The sequence below is a fragment of the Kogia breviceps genome, chromosome 2 (assembly GCF_026419965.1).
Source record: "Kogia breviceps isolate mKogBre1 chromosome 2, mKogBre1 haplotype 1, whole genome shotgun sequence".
NCBI lineage: Eukaryota > Metazoa > Chordata > Mammalia > Artiodactyla > Physeteridae > Kogia > Kogia breviceps.
Genome location: NC_081311.1, coordinates 100,149,432 through 100,164,418, shown reverse-complemented (window position 1 = coordinate 100,164,418; position 14,987 = coordinate 100,149,432). Strand labels below are relative to the sequence as shown.

Genomic DNA, 14,987 nt, shown 5'->3' with positions numbered 1-14,987 from the left:
ACATTTGAGTTGTATGTCTGAATTCACCTGCCACTGATACATCTCAAAATTTGATCTGAGCAGTACTGTCTTTTCCTATTTCTCTTTCTTCACCTTTATAAAATGGAAGTTGCAACTCTGGACATTATTCCTTAGGGCACTGGAAGGATGAACTAAAGGGTTTTAAGTACTCTTCCCCCACCCCCATCCCCCCACCCCACCCCACCCCTGCAAGGAGAAAAATACGGCTTCTTAAACCCCAAGTAGAAGACTCTGTTCAATCGTTAGCATTTTAGTATTCTTGAAATTGAAGTAACTAACTTGCTTTTGACCTATTTCACAAAGAAGACAAATGGCTTTTTCAGACATTTAACAAGAGATGGAAAGAGTGGGGTGGCTTTTGAGTTTAGTCTTTCAATCCATCCACTAGATGTCTCTCTTCTCCGTTCATAAATGAATATATTTCAATTAGATTTGCTGCTATCAAGAACAATTTGGATCTGGGTTATAGGAACAACACATTTCACTTTCCCATTTAAAGGATGCCATCTTCAGCAATATACCTTTGACTTCAGTAAAAACACAATGTTCCTTAGGCTGTTTCAGTAATGCACAGTTTGATTTATTCTGCAGTATCAGTTTGTTAACATTCTGTATGCTAAATACTGTTCAAGATGCAGGAGCATTATAGCAAAACAGAAATGGTGTTCTTTTCTGAGACTTTAAGGGTAGGCTTTATACAGTTTCTCTTTAGTGATATAGATCATTGGAAAGATGCCAAGTTAATTGCAAAGTCAACAAAAATCTAAGATCGGTTTCATCTCAAGTTACAAAGACATGATTTGATAATTGTCTTTAATTCATGTAGATTTGCGACACCCATCAACTTAAGTTCCACGTTTGTCTAAGGTTAATATACAAAGGGTAAATGAAGGTTTCTTACCCAGAAAAAAGTTCAGAACTACGTCCATTTTGCAACATGTGATCAAGAGCTCCTTGAGTGGTGTGTTTTACATATCAAACTGAACCTTAGGTGACAGCATGGATTGGTTTGGCCAGTTGCTCTTTGTATTTTAGCATAGAATTAACCATAGGTATCCTGATCCTGAGATACTTGAGCTTTGGCATCGGAGAGGATTGTGATTTGTTTTATATTCCAGAGTATATTTATTTAGGATATATATACCCTCTTCTGTAATTTAAATTGCTTATTTCCCACAGAAAATCTCAACTTTTTTTTTTTAACTGACCGAAGTCATAAAATTACAACAAGAACCGAGAATTTATGGTGTTCTGAGACCAGGGCTTGTGTGCTCTGCGCCACCTACGATCTTGGCTAGATCATTTCCCATTCCCAGGCAGATTTCCTGCTTGGGCCCTTTATATTTTCAAAACTAGCGACAATAGCAGAAGAAAGTGATTTAAAGTTCCTTAAGTAAGTGGCCTTGGGCCATTTTAGCCTAAGTAGCAAAGAAATGAACTGAAGTTATACTTTAACAAAGAAGCAAGCATTTTTCTTTCTTCTATGTGCTGTTACATTGTCCTAGAGCTGCCTCATAAAACCTGCAAAGTGGACTCAAATAGCACAAGCCTAAAGCTAACTCTTAAAGAGTCACCCTTAAGAATGTTTCCCCCTCCCCTCTTATTCTTGGGTAGGATAAGACAGAAAGAAAAGGCTGATTACTGTTCCCATTCATAAAACGAGCAAGATCTGAAAGATGGCCAGTTTGAAAGTATATAATTCACATGCGCAGGATTTGCACAGAAGGCTAATCTGAGTCATAGCTGCGTATTTCTTTTGAGAGTTCCTTTTGTAGGTGCAACTTTGCTTAATGGATTCGTACTGAAATCCTGTTAAATGATTGTTTCTTCCAGCTGAGGAAGAAGCCTGCCTTCAGTTTTGCAAGTGGGGAGGTCTTTGGGTTGTTGAAGAGCTCCCTGACCTCCTGCTTGCCTCGACCTAATCTTCGTTTTGCGTGGGCTTGGTGTGCCGCTTTGATGAAATATTGCTATTTCTTGATAATCAAATTCAGTCCAAAGAATATTTTTGAGCCTCCATCACGTAGGAGGCACTGTGCTAGGACCTTGGTGGGGATACAGGGCACTTTGCAGTTACAGCTTAACTTGGACACAGCCCTGAACATTACTAACGAAATGCAGCACAGTGTGTGTTTCAGGTCGTAATGGGGGCGAGAAAGCAAAAATTAGCTCAGACTGAGAAAATACAAATCTGCATTGCCCTTCGTGAGGCACAGATAAAGCCAGCTGCAGAGTTAACAGGAAACAGTATTTCTCCCATGGACATGCTGCAGCTGTAATGTGTCATAACAACTCTCTTCGAGTGACTGTTGCTTTCTTACTCACTGAGAAACTTTGTTTTCTAAATATCCTAGACTATCAGAAATTTTGCTATTTGAAATTATATCAGTAAGATGAAACATCCCCCTTTTATGTAATTTGCTTTGATAACAAAAGTTGCCTTGGCTTCCAAATGAGGGACAGAGCTTCAAATAGGGGTTTGGGAACACAGCACTGAACATATCAACTTTTGTTTTGAAGGATATAGAACCCTAGGTCCAATTTGTTGTCCAAACCTGATGTTCAGCCCCCCCACCCCCACCCCGGCCTCTCACTGACGCGGCCTCTCCCGTTGCGGTTCCGGACGCGCAGGCTCAGCGGCCATGGCTCACGGGCTTAGTTGCTCCGCGGCCTGTGGGATCCTCCCGGACGGGGGCACAAACCCGTGTCCCCTGCATCGGCAGGCGGACTCTCAACCACTGTGCCACCAGGGAAGCCCTGATGTTCAGCCATTTACACAGAGCCCTGCCTTGCTCTGAGCCTATCACAATGTTGATTTATTTAAATTTCACCCTTCCACCCAAACTGGTAATTTCAGCATTTCCTCCATGTGCAGTACATGTGCAGGTACTTTCATAGCAAAGGATATTGTCAGACTATTGACTTTGTCAGACTATTGGTTTGCTTCTGGAAGCCTTAGGCTGATTGGGCTAGGACAGATGTCCACTTTGACAATTCTCAATTTAGCATTAAATCTATGTGTAATGTATTTACATAATATGTTGCATATATCCATGTATCCTGTTTTTTCACTTTTAATGGTTTTGTGTGTAGATAATTTTTCTTCCACAAAGTATTATCTCTTCCTGGAGGGTGGCGTCTGTGCTTAAAATTCCATCTGATTTTTTTTTTCAGTGTCTTGACCAGCATTGTGCATATAGTAGATGTTCAGTAAACACTTTCCACAAAGAAGCTTCACATCTTAGCTATTTCTTTGAGACTTTCTCCAAGTTTGAAACCTTACAGATTGTGGTATCCTCTTCCTCACAATTCTACCTCTGCTTAACAAAGTGCAAGTTACCCAGGCAATGAGGCGCGGTGCAGTTGAAGCTTTTTATAGCTCCGTCTGTCTGCAGTCACCTAAATGTCCGTGGATAGATGTATTTGTCATAACGTGCGGTAAGTGCAAATAAGCCCCCCGTTAATAGTATCACTAGAGGTTAAAGAGATGCACAGGAACTCAAAGAGGTGATAAACCGTCAGATTGCCCTCTAAGGAAATACAGCATGTCATTGGTAGCTGAAAATGTGCAGGAGTAAATGCACAATTCCTCACTCCAACCTGATTTGTTTTCAAACCTTTGCGTATTTACTTTTGTTCATCCACCACTTTGGTTGAAATAAACCATTAATTAAAAACAGCTCAGGAAAACCACTGACGGCATTAATAGATCTCAACACAGCAGCAGCAAAACAGTCTCAATTCACCGAACTGCCTTCCAGGCGGGCCTTGCCCTTTCTGTAGAGGATGATGGAGAGGCAAAAGTCTCTGGCTCTCAGGGGCTGCTGGGGGATCGGTGTCGCTGATCATCTTATGCCTAAAGTAATGCTTTTCCTTGCAACTTAGGTATGCAGGGATTCATAAAACCAGCAGAAATAGGAAGCAATAGAGAAAGCCTTTTGAGTAACCAGGAAGGACTTGGTAAAGGCGCACACGCTGCGTAACCCGTGCTCCTTCCTCGTGGTCGTGCCCCTTAGTTCATGTTTGCCTGGCACGCGGTCCTGAAAGCTCTCTCTTCTAGTGTTTTCTCCCTAATGAATGTCAGTATATTAGATTCTGAGCTAGTGACAAGGGACTTACCTGTGTTCCTGTCCTCACATTCCTCTGGATGTACTAAGTGGTTTGATTAAGCCCGATCACTTCAGTGACGTACACTGGAACGGTTTTATTTTTCTCCACAGAACGCGCGTGAAGGAACCAGGAGAGAGTCAGTCTCGACGAGTGCTGTTCCGTTCCTCAGGATCCGCTGTTTTGTGGTCTGGTTGTGTTATTAAAATTGCAGTCTCAAGTCATTTCAAAACCCCTGTCCTTTACCACAGCTCAGATTGGCCAGGGCTGCCCCAGCAACTTGACGCTAAGACGTCCAGGGCCCGAGCTCTCTCCCCTTGTCCCCTTCCCCGGCACCTGCTCCACGAGGGGTGGGAGGTCGGAGAGTTTTCTCTTCTCTCCTTGTTGCTGCTGCCGATCAGGTTTCTAATCCTACAGATTCATTATGGCGAGACGGGGGACCGGCAGGCCAGGCCGGGCTCTGCGAGGTGGAGAGCCTCCTGGGGAGTCTGCTGCTCTTCTGCGTGGAGGCGTCCTGCGCATGGTTCTCTGAAGCTCACCCCTGCTGTGGCAGCCCCGACGAGCTGCAGACCCCACCTCACGCACCTTCCACGTCGCCAAAGCAGACATCCACCTGGAGGATAAGATGCAGACATCTCCAAATATCAGGAAACATTCTCTTAGGGCGGGTCCCCCAGCCTGGGTGAGCGTCTGGGGACAAACTGAACACGTCCCTTTCTCCACGCGAAGGAGAGAGAGAAGCCACGTTCTCAAGAAGAAAACTGTGTGAGGTGGTAACCCACTCCCCGTCTCCAGCTGTCTTTATCCCATCTTTGCCCGCCCCCCCCCCCCCCCCCCCCCCGGCTGACAACCATTGCTTTACAGATCACTGTCTTATGCGGCTCCTGATGGAGTTTCCTGATGCTGACCCAAACATCTCCAGGATGCTGTTCTTCCTGGTTGGCTCTCTCTCTACACTGAGTGCCCAGTCCTGCCGCCCCCAGTATCACTCCAGGAGTGGGTTTCATTTTCAGGACCACGGGAGTTGCTGGAGATGCTCTGACCTGTCCTGAGCTCATCTTCTGATATTTGACAGGAAGAATCTACACACGTCAGCAAGGCCTGAATGCACCGTGTTTGTGAAAGATAATGAAGATTCCCAGTCATGATCCTAAGCCTTGGTTTTGAGAATTTTTCCACAGAAAGATTCAATTCTGTTCAATAAATACTAAAAAAACAGTTGAAAAAAGAAAGTGTTTAAAGGAGTATATTTTTTGCTACCTGGTAAACAACGTTGACAACTAGTTAAAAATATAACTACCAGTTATATGTATTACTGCCAGTAATATAGCTACTATAATTCCCTGGCAGTCCAGTGGTTATGACTCTGTGCTTTCACTGCAGAGGGCACAGGTTCAATCCCTGGTTGGGGAACTTAAGATCCTGCAAGCTGTGCAGCATGGCCAAATTAAAAAAAAAAAAAAAGACAAAACAAAATAAAAAATTACTATCTATTGAACACCTACTCTGTGCTGGGCAGTGTTTTTGATACTTCACACTTAATCCTCAGAATCAGCCCACGAATTGGGCATCACTAGCTCCATTTACAGAGGAGAAAAATGAAACTGAGCACGGGTGAAAGACTTGACCAAGGTAGAATCCATTTGGATACATGTTAACAGAAAAATCCAACTCAAATGGATTAACTAAATAAATAAGAATGTAATCTTGTATTGAAGCCGTCTATAGGTAGGTCACTCCAGGACTGATTAATCCGATAATCCACTGACCTCATCAGGGACCCTGTTTTCCCTATCTTTCTGCCGTGCCAGTCTCAGCATGAGAGGCTCCGTGTTTGGGCTGCCTCTTCCCATGGTTGACAGTGAATGGTTGCTTTTTCAGGTCTCCTGTCCAGACATAATCACATCCAGCAGCAGAAGAGACATCTCTTCCTGGATGATCTTTTTTAAGAAAACGGGCAATTTCCTACACGCCTCCCAGAAGAGTTCTCCTTACGTCTCCATGGTCAGAATTACAACATATGTCCATGCGCTAAATTGAGTGGATTTCAGTGTCTAGCTTAGTGAGAGCAAGTGGAAGAGTGTATCTTCCTGAGATAAATCAGCTGCTTGGAATGGGTGTGTGTGCACGTGTTGGATTGTTGGATACACAGCTCCCCTCAGAGCGGGGCAGGGATTCACCCCAAAGCCTGGGCTTGTCTCACGCATCCCCCAAACTCACACGTGCATAAACATTTACTGTGTGTGGCTATTATGAAAGATGTGATTGGAACGGATCCCAATGTTTGAGAGATTTACACTTGTTTTTATATTTGGGTTAGGTAAGTATTAATGTGTTCACTTTCTCTGAATATTGGCCAAATGGTGCGTGGAGCAACTATGGTCTGGAAGCGTGTGACGTCCTAGCAACAGGACAACATAGCTCCTCTGAGCGGTGTTACGGTCTCTTCTTACATAGCATCCTCTCACTCTCTCCTGACTGAGGAGTAGTTGTGGCTAATGAGCTTGGGAAGGCGGACAGATTGAAGAGGCCCTTGAATTTCAGGCCAACAGATATAGACTTTTGTTTTCTCTAAGGAATATGGAGTCATTGAAGACTTTAGCCAGAGAAAGACATGACCCCCAACTGTGATTGAGGAAGATTAATTTATCAGAGTGGATGGGAAGTATTGATTGAGAGAAAAATCAGAGGTCTTTCCCTTTGTAGGAGGTATGACTCTCAGTCCATCAAGCCTGGTGTACACGAAATGCCCATTTCTCTCTTTCTTTCAGGTTGAGATTTCAGTTTCATTCTGCTGGGCTGATAGGAAATTCAGTCTCCATCGTTGTTTGGCACTCCTGCCTTCCCAAGGATGCTCTCAAATCTCGAAACTTAATGAGGTACCTGAGAGGCTTGGGAAGGACCCCTACCCTCCACTCGATCATAGCTGCACTGACATCTGTAAAGTTGAGTGGTCTCCTGTGGCAGAGGGTATGGGAAGCTTTCCTAAGTCTAGGACCCTTGGAGTCCAAGGTCCAGGTTCCCTGAAGACCACAAAGCCCTCTCCTCTGAGTGGTGTTTCCTCTTCAGGGTGCTACCATCAGAAATACTCAGGTAACTCCTCCCATCACCCTTTCCAATCTCTGACCTCTTTTTCAATTTTATTTATTTATTTTTGGCTGCGTTGGGTCTTCGTTGCTGCGCGTGGGCTTTCTCTGGCTGTGGCGAGCGGGGGCTACTCTGTTATGGTGCGCGGGCTTCTCATTGCGGTGGCTTCTCTTGTTGCGGAGCACGGGTTTTAGGTGCGTGGGCTTCAGTAGTTGCGGTGTGTGGGCTCAGTAGTTGTGGCGCACGGGCTCACTTGCTCTGCAGCATGTGGGATCTTCCCGGACCAGGGCTCGAACCTGTGTCCCCTGCATTGGCAGGCGGATTCTTAACCACTGTGCCACCGGGGGAGCCCTCTGGCCTCTTATTAAACTTGGCAATCAGTGGAATTTGTAGACTTCATGTGTAGAGTTTGATGTGTTTGGATAAATGGAATAGCCATATAACCACAGCCCAACCAAGATACAGAACATTCCTCTCACTCAAGAAAGCTCCCTTTTGCCCCCTACCCCAAGGCCGCCACTCTACTGAGTGCTGTCCCTGTCAATTAGTGTACCTGTTCTAGAATTTATTATAAATAGAATCCTTCAGCTTTCACTCAACATTGTATATATGAGACCCCTCCACGTGCTTGTCTATATCAGTATTCATTTTCGGTGCTGAGTATTACCTTTATATTGTTGAATAGGATTCCACTTCTTTTATTTTGTAAGTCTTTCCCTGTCTCTCCTCCTCCTTCCTTGAAAGCATCTCCTTTGTCCCCTTGTTGCCCACAAAGGCATTAAGTGTGCTTTCTCCAATAAAAGCCAGAAAGGATTTTATGAGAGGCAAGGATGCACCAAGTGTTCAGCCGTCTTCATGGAATGGAGGAGGGAAATGACAACATGAAAACACACAAATTAATCCCAAGAAGTTAGCCTACCACTTAATTCTCCAGAAGAGAGAAAGTGCAGGCCTGAGTTACAGTGGAGTGTGGGAAGAGGGTCAAGAGAGTGGGTATGAGAAAGCTGGCGCAGAGCAGCTGTCGATGGAGTTCAGGGCATCATGAGACCCGGGCAGAGGTGGAGGAAAGACAGTGCTGAGCCTGGCTCGGGGGTGAGGATGGATGTTGGTGCCGACAGCAGAAGCAGGAATAGAGCAGGTTTAGGCTGGAAAGTGATGAGTTCACTTTGGTACCTGTTGATTGTGAGGGGTGTATGGAAGGGAACAACGGAAATGTCCATGAGGCAGGTGGAAATAGAGATCTCTAGGTCAGTAGCACCTTCAGAACTGAACATGAAGATCACAAGTTATGGACAAAGAGGTAAATGCTGAAATCTTGAAAAAGGAAAGTTAAAGGAGAGAAACAAGGCAAGGACAGGGCTTTGGAGAATGCCATGCTGGGGGCTCAAGGAGGAAGAGGAGTCAAAGGAGGAAGGAGTGGTAGTCACGGTATTAGCATGAGAATCGTGGAGAGTGGAATGTCTTGGGAATCAGGAGAGCAGAGGACATGCTGGCAGGAATGCCAAAAGCTGCAGAGTTGACCAAGACGAAGGCTGAAAAAAAGGTCATTAAATTTCCCAACTGGAAGATCACTGGTGGCTTTTGAGGGACCAACTTCAGAAGAGAAATGGGAATTGCAGCAGGTTGCAAGGTGCAACCTTGAAAGAGAGGGTCCTCAGACAGACCTAATGATTCTTAACAGCTTTTTTCAAAAAAATGTACACCTAAAGGAGTGAAAAAGGGTTCCATGTAGCAGAGTGGTGGAAGCGGGGGAGAGAGGACAGGTTGGGTGGGCTTGTTTATCCCAGGAAGTGGGGAGCATGCCCGGGGGCTGGGCGAAGGAGGCATGGTGAGAGAGTCGTTTAGTGGTTTCTGATTCAAGTTCCCAGAAGAGGTAAGAGCTAGTGGGATGGAAAGTGAGAGGGGGCGGGTTAACCCTGGAAAAGTGATGGGTCAGTCCTCTTCTTGGAAAGAGTGGAGGAGAGGATGGGTGGGACACTCCTGGTTGAGGAAGGCACAGCCCCAGCTCCAGTGGCTTGTCCCCAGCATAACATGGCTCCTTCAGAGATTTTTTTGTTCTTTTACTCTGAACGTGTGAAGTTGATAAAACGTCCCGCTTAGGGTTCAGGAGGTTGGATATCAGCGCAGCACATAGAGCCTCTCCCAAATGCCCAAGGCTAGATGGTAGCGATCACCCTCCCAAGAGTCAGTCTGTAGCCCCTCTATCGTGTTGTGGCAGAGATGGCAGCAAACCCTAGGTTAGGGACCACACCATGATGTGTTAACAAGAGACACTGGGCACAAGTCCTTTGATCAGATTAATCAGGGATGGAATTACCGGGCAGTACCAACTGAGATTAGCATTGGCTGTAGAGGTTGGCAAGATGAATCTGGGAAATGCCAGACTTTGAATTCATGTGACCTTCTGGTTTGTATTCATTTTCAGAATTGCATCTGCAGCATAAAAGGGGCTCTCAGAAGACTGAATGGTCTTCACAATGAACGTGATGCTGTGAGTGTACAGTTCCCTTAGGCCAGAGTGCTTCTCTACTCCTTGAATGCTTCTCTCCTCCTCCTCCACTCCTTCTTTACCACCAGTTGGTGTTACAGTGAGGCAGTGATGCTGTGATATTTTTACCCGACCCTGGGATCCTGGTTTTGTTCTGGAGGGTTGAAGTTGCCAGAAATCTGGCTAGGTCTTAAAAAGGATACATGTTTTTTAAAACCCTAGCAAGTGGGGACTTCCCTCTGGTTCAGTGGTTAAGACCCCACACTTCCACTGCAGGGGGTACAGGTTTGATCCCTGGTCAGGGAACTAAGATCCCATCTGCCGAGTGATGCGGCAAAACAACAACAACAACAATAACAGCAACAAAAAACCCCCCAAACTACCCAGTATGGCCAGTCAACAGGCCCAAATATACACAGATTGAAATATATGTAAGTATATATATATATATATATATACACATATATTTTTTGCAGTACGCGGGCCTCTCACTGTTGTGGCCTCTCCCGTCGTGGAGCACAGGCTCCGGACGCGCAGGCCCAGCGGCCATGGCTCACGGGCCCAGCCGCTCGCGGCACGTGGGATCCTCCCGCACCGGGGCACGAACCCGCGTCCTCCGCAACGGCAGGCAGACGCTCAACCACTGCGCCACCGGGGAAGCCCTGTAAGTATATTTTTGACCTTCTCGCCAGAGGATACTGGTCCAAGGCTGCTCCACTCATTCACATTGTGGTGGCTTCCTTATCTGATATTACAGATTTTATCATTGATGCTTCTGGAAAAAAATGGCATTTCCGACCTCCCTTCCCCACATGTGTGGATCTTACAACTTCTTGTCAATTCCTTCTGTTACTGGCGCCTAACCTTAAACTACTCGTGGTGGGTGCCGCAGGCGTTAACCTAGGAAAGAATAAACGATGTATCTAGGAGGCCATCTTTCTGGAAGATGTCTGTACTCAAGGATACTAGTTTTTCTGAATGCTTAGATGACAGCTCCTAAAATTCTATCAGTGCCCACAGAGTGGGGAGAGCTCAGAAACCGGAGGCTGTAACAGTGTGTCTCCAGCAGCTTCCACCTCCTCCTCTCTCCCACCGTGGTCCTGGTCGTCTTTTGTATGTGAACCCCCTCTCTGCCTGGAGGTGAATGCGCCCGCACGAGGAGCCCCAGCAAGATGTGCTCCAGGCCCCTGAGAACTTGCCTTGTGACGGATGGTGGCAAATTAAACTGGCAACTGAAAAAAGTCAGAGCATTTCCAGGCCCTCTGCTGGGGGAGTGATTCCAGAGGGGGAGAGGCAGGGAAGACACACAGCTGGAAAGTGGCCAAAGACATTCGGCGCTTGGCATCAGTCTGGCCCACGAAAACTTCCTGAATGCCTATGAAGAAGGAGCTGCTCCAGATGTTACAGGCAAACACAGAGATCACAGAGACCAAATTTTGTCCTCTAGCTAGTAAGTCCGAGAGCACGTGGAGGGGTGCAGGGACAGTTCTAAGCTGGGCAGAAGGGGGAACGAAGGCTTCTGTAAGGGTGAGCCGGAAATTGTAGCCACCATACAATAACATAGTAATGTGCGTGGACGGCGTGGGTCTTGAAGGACGTGAAGAGGAGGAGAGAAACAAAATTCTGGGACTGGAAGGGACACTTGGCAATCCCCTCAATTTAAGGGTGGGGAAACCGAAGCCCCTGCTTCAGTAGGATAAAGTGGTTTGTTCAAGGTCAAGGTCACTCAGTTATTTGGTACTCAGTGATTAATAGTACTACTACCAGTAGGAATCATACCGTAAATAATAGTACTAATAATACTGTGTTATGAATGAGTGGTAATAATAGTACTAACAGTGCTACTAATAGCTGACATTATAGAGCACGTAATGTGTACCAGCCACTATTCTAAATGCTTTCAGTGTATTATCTAATCAAATACTCACAGCTGGTTATGTTGCTTTCACCTCCATTTCACAGATGGAAAAACAGAGGCAGAAGAGTCCAAGTAGCTTGCCCAAAGCCACGGAGCCAGAAAGCGTTGCAAATGAGATTCACCCTATAGGCAGTTGGACTCCAGAGCATGTGCTCTTCATTTCTAAGCTATGCAGCCCCTCAGGCCTCTGACTTCTGGTCCAGTGCCCCTTGGACTAAGCACGTAGGGTAGTGAAGAGACACTGAGCAAGGGAGTGACGTGACAAAAGTGATATTTAAAGTTGATTCGTGTGGCTTCAGTGGTCGAGGTGGACTAGGGAAGAAATGGAGAAGGGAGACCAAGTAAAAGACTGTCTAGATAGAGGTGAAATGAACATCTGGACCACAGCAGGAATAGAGAAGATTGCATTGGACAGGAATGATCAGTTAGCCGTCACTCACCCCCTAGTACAAATCAGCCTGTTGCTTATCCTCTTAGAAAACAAACCTCTGACCTGTAGAAGGCGGGAATGGAGAGAAGGAAGAAAACCAAAAAAGGGGAGAAATAGTACAGTAAAGAGAAGAGGCAAAGGGGCAAAAGTAAAAATGGGACAAGTGTTGGTGGTTTCCCCCATATTTCTTACATACAGGTCCTGGTCTTTTGGGGATGGTTTAATGTACTTTGGGTAAACGCCTGTGTCAATTTCTCATTGCATGAGGGTAAGAAAGAATAGAACGAGAAAGATGCTGTCTCCTAGCGGGAATGAGACCTTAACAAGGGAATAAACACCACATTAGGAGCCCAGCTAGTTGTCAGGTATTGGGGATGCCCTCAGGGAAGGACTTGCTGCCCCCTTGCTGGGAGGCCTGTAGCAGACAGCCTACAGCAGTAAAGGGCCTCCCTGTCCCAGGGCTTGCCTTTGCTAGGCGACCCACACCCAGTGACTGACATGGATACGAGGGTATAAAGGCTGGGACGTCTTCGCCCAATGTGGGCAACCCCGACAGGCCGTCTACACTGCAGAGCTCCCCGTGGGGATGGCGGAGGCTGGTTTTTGGCGGCATCGCAGCTCAGTTCTTCATCCTGCCTCTTTCCCTTCCCGCAGCCTGCCCACCAAACTGCAGAGTCGCTTCCCGGGGAACCCAGGGGCCATCAGGGAAGCCTCTGGCTGCCTCCTCTGCCACCCACTGCGGCGTGACTCTGTGATGGGGAGTGGGTGTCTCCTTTCTCCGTCACCAGGTACTTCCTCCCGAGACTGTTTGCACCCTGGACGATGATTGGAGAAAACCTGCTCTCCAGGCGAGCAGGTGTGAGAGAGAGTCTGTGTGTCTTAACTATAAGTAACCGCAGAGCCTGCTCCAGTAGAAAAAGGGGAATTCCCTGGTAGACACAGTGAGGCTCATGAAGTCCGAGGGCCAGCGTGCAACCCGGGACACGGAATGCTCCACAGCACAGACAGGAGGGTCTCTGCAGCTGGCTGTTCCCCGGTCTGGGGTCTGCTCGTGGCCGGCCAGCCTTGGTTGCTTTCCTGTGCACGTGGTGGCGACAGTCGCCCCTCAGTACCAGAGTCCACCTCACTGCAGATCTAGCTGCAACAGTTCATGGTTTCTGAATACCGATTCAAAATCCCAAATGCCAGGAAGGCAAGAATCTGGCTGCCCACCTTGAGATGGCCATCCCAGCTCAACCAGCTGCAGCCGGGGACTGGTGGACAAGCATGCTGGAAGCACCCCCATCTTCATTAGGGGCACAGAGTCTCAGAGGAAGGGGCCATGGTGAGCTGGGGAGAGGACCCCTCCACAGAAGGATTAACCACATGTGTGAATCTGTCCATGGAGAGTTGGACTCGGCAAGCAAAAGGCTTTTGAATGAGAGATGACTAGATTTCTTAAGATACAACTCTCAGAGATGAATGTCCATGATAAAGAGAAGCAGAATTACACTTCAGAGGAACAGAATAGACAATGAATAGCTACTTGATTTACAGTCATTCCCCCCCCCTTATCCACAGGGGATACGTTCTAAGACCCCCAGTGGATGCCTGAAACCATGAATAGTACCAGATCCTACATGTACTATGTTTTTCCTCTACATACATACCTGTGATAAAGTTTAGTTTATAAATTAGACACAGTAAAAGATGAACAATAACTAATAATAAAATAGAACAATCGTAACAGTATACTGAAATAGGGCTTCCCTGGTGGCTCAGTGGTTAAGAATCCACCTGCCAATGCAGGGGACACGGGTTCGAGCCCTGGGCTGGGAAGATCCCACATGCCGCGGAGCAACTAAGCCCGTGAGCCACAACTACTGAGCCTGTGCTCTAGAGCCTGCACGCCACAACTACTGAGCCTGTGTGCTGCCACTACTGAAGCCTGCGCACCTAGAGCCCGTGCTCTGCAACAAGAGAAGCCACTGCAAGGAGAAGCCTGCACACCTCAATGAAGAGTAGCTCCCGGTTGCTGTAACTAGAGAAAGCCTGTGTGCAGCAACGAAGACCCAATGCAGCCAAATAAATAAATAAAATAAAAATTTAAAATAACAATATACTGTAATAGAAGTCATGTGAATGGGTCTCTCTCAAGGTATCTTATTGTACAAATTGAATGCCTTTTCCGTCTTAACTAAGCACTTACCACGTGCTGTGGTCGTAAGTAACTTCTGCAGTTTGAGGTATGCCAGTAAAATTAGCACAGACTCCTTTTTCCTTCTTCACAATTTCACGGATAGATTTGTTCTTACTGTAGATCTTAGCAACCTCAGCATATAATTTTTTTTTTTTTTCCTCTTCTCATTACATCCAGAGCTTTCCCCTTTTCACTTAAAGGGAGCAGTTTCTTTGGCTGGCATCCGAATTGCCAGCACCAGCACGCTTGTGCGTTGGGGTCATTATTCAGTAAAATAAGGGTGACTTGTACACAGGCCCGGAGACATCCCAGCTGTTGGTTGATCTGACACCGGTCGGCTCCTAAGTGACCAATAGGCAGCTGCGCCCAACAAAGCGCTGATTCACATCCGGGCGGGATTTAAAACCGCGCGAGATTTCATCATGCTGCTCAAAATGGCGCACTATTTAAAATGTATGAGTTATTTATTTCTGGAATTCTCTAATTAATATTTTCAGACCGTGGTTGACCGTGGGTAACCGAAACCGCAGAGAGCCAAACCGCAGGTAAGGGGACGGCTGTCCTTGTAAACGGCACAAAGGACGCCAGGAAACAGACTCTGTTAGATGCTTCTGATTGGTTCTGAGAATAGCTGTATGTGGAGTCCAGTATTTAAGGGAAAGAGCCGGTATCTGGATGCTGAGCTCTCGCTCGGTCTTGGAGTACTATTACCATTGGCATTCTGACGGGCGAGCTGCTCTCAGGTGCTCCTTTTCAAGCA

General features: G+C 46.6%; 1 long non-coding RNA gene across 1 annotated transcript; it reads right to left on the bottom strand.

The window, feature by feature from the left end:
- Positions 1-3,622: 3,622 nt before the first annotated feature.
- On the bottom strand, positions 3,623-14,772 carry LOC136793586 (uncharacterized). Its single transcript, XR_010839083.1, has 2 exons — positions 14,237-14,772; positions 3,623-4,738 (listed from the first exon to the last, which is right to left on the bottom strand). It is a non-coding gene; the product is annotated as an uncharacterized lncRNA (long non-coding RNA).
- Positions 14,773-14,987: the final 215 nt, after the last annotated feature.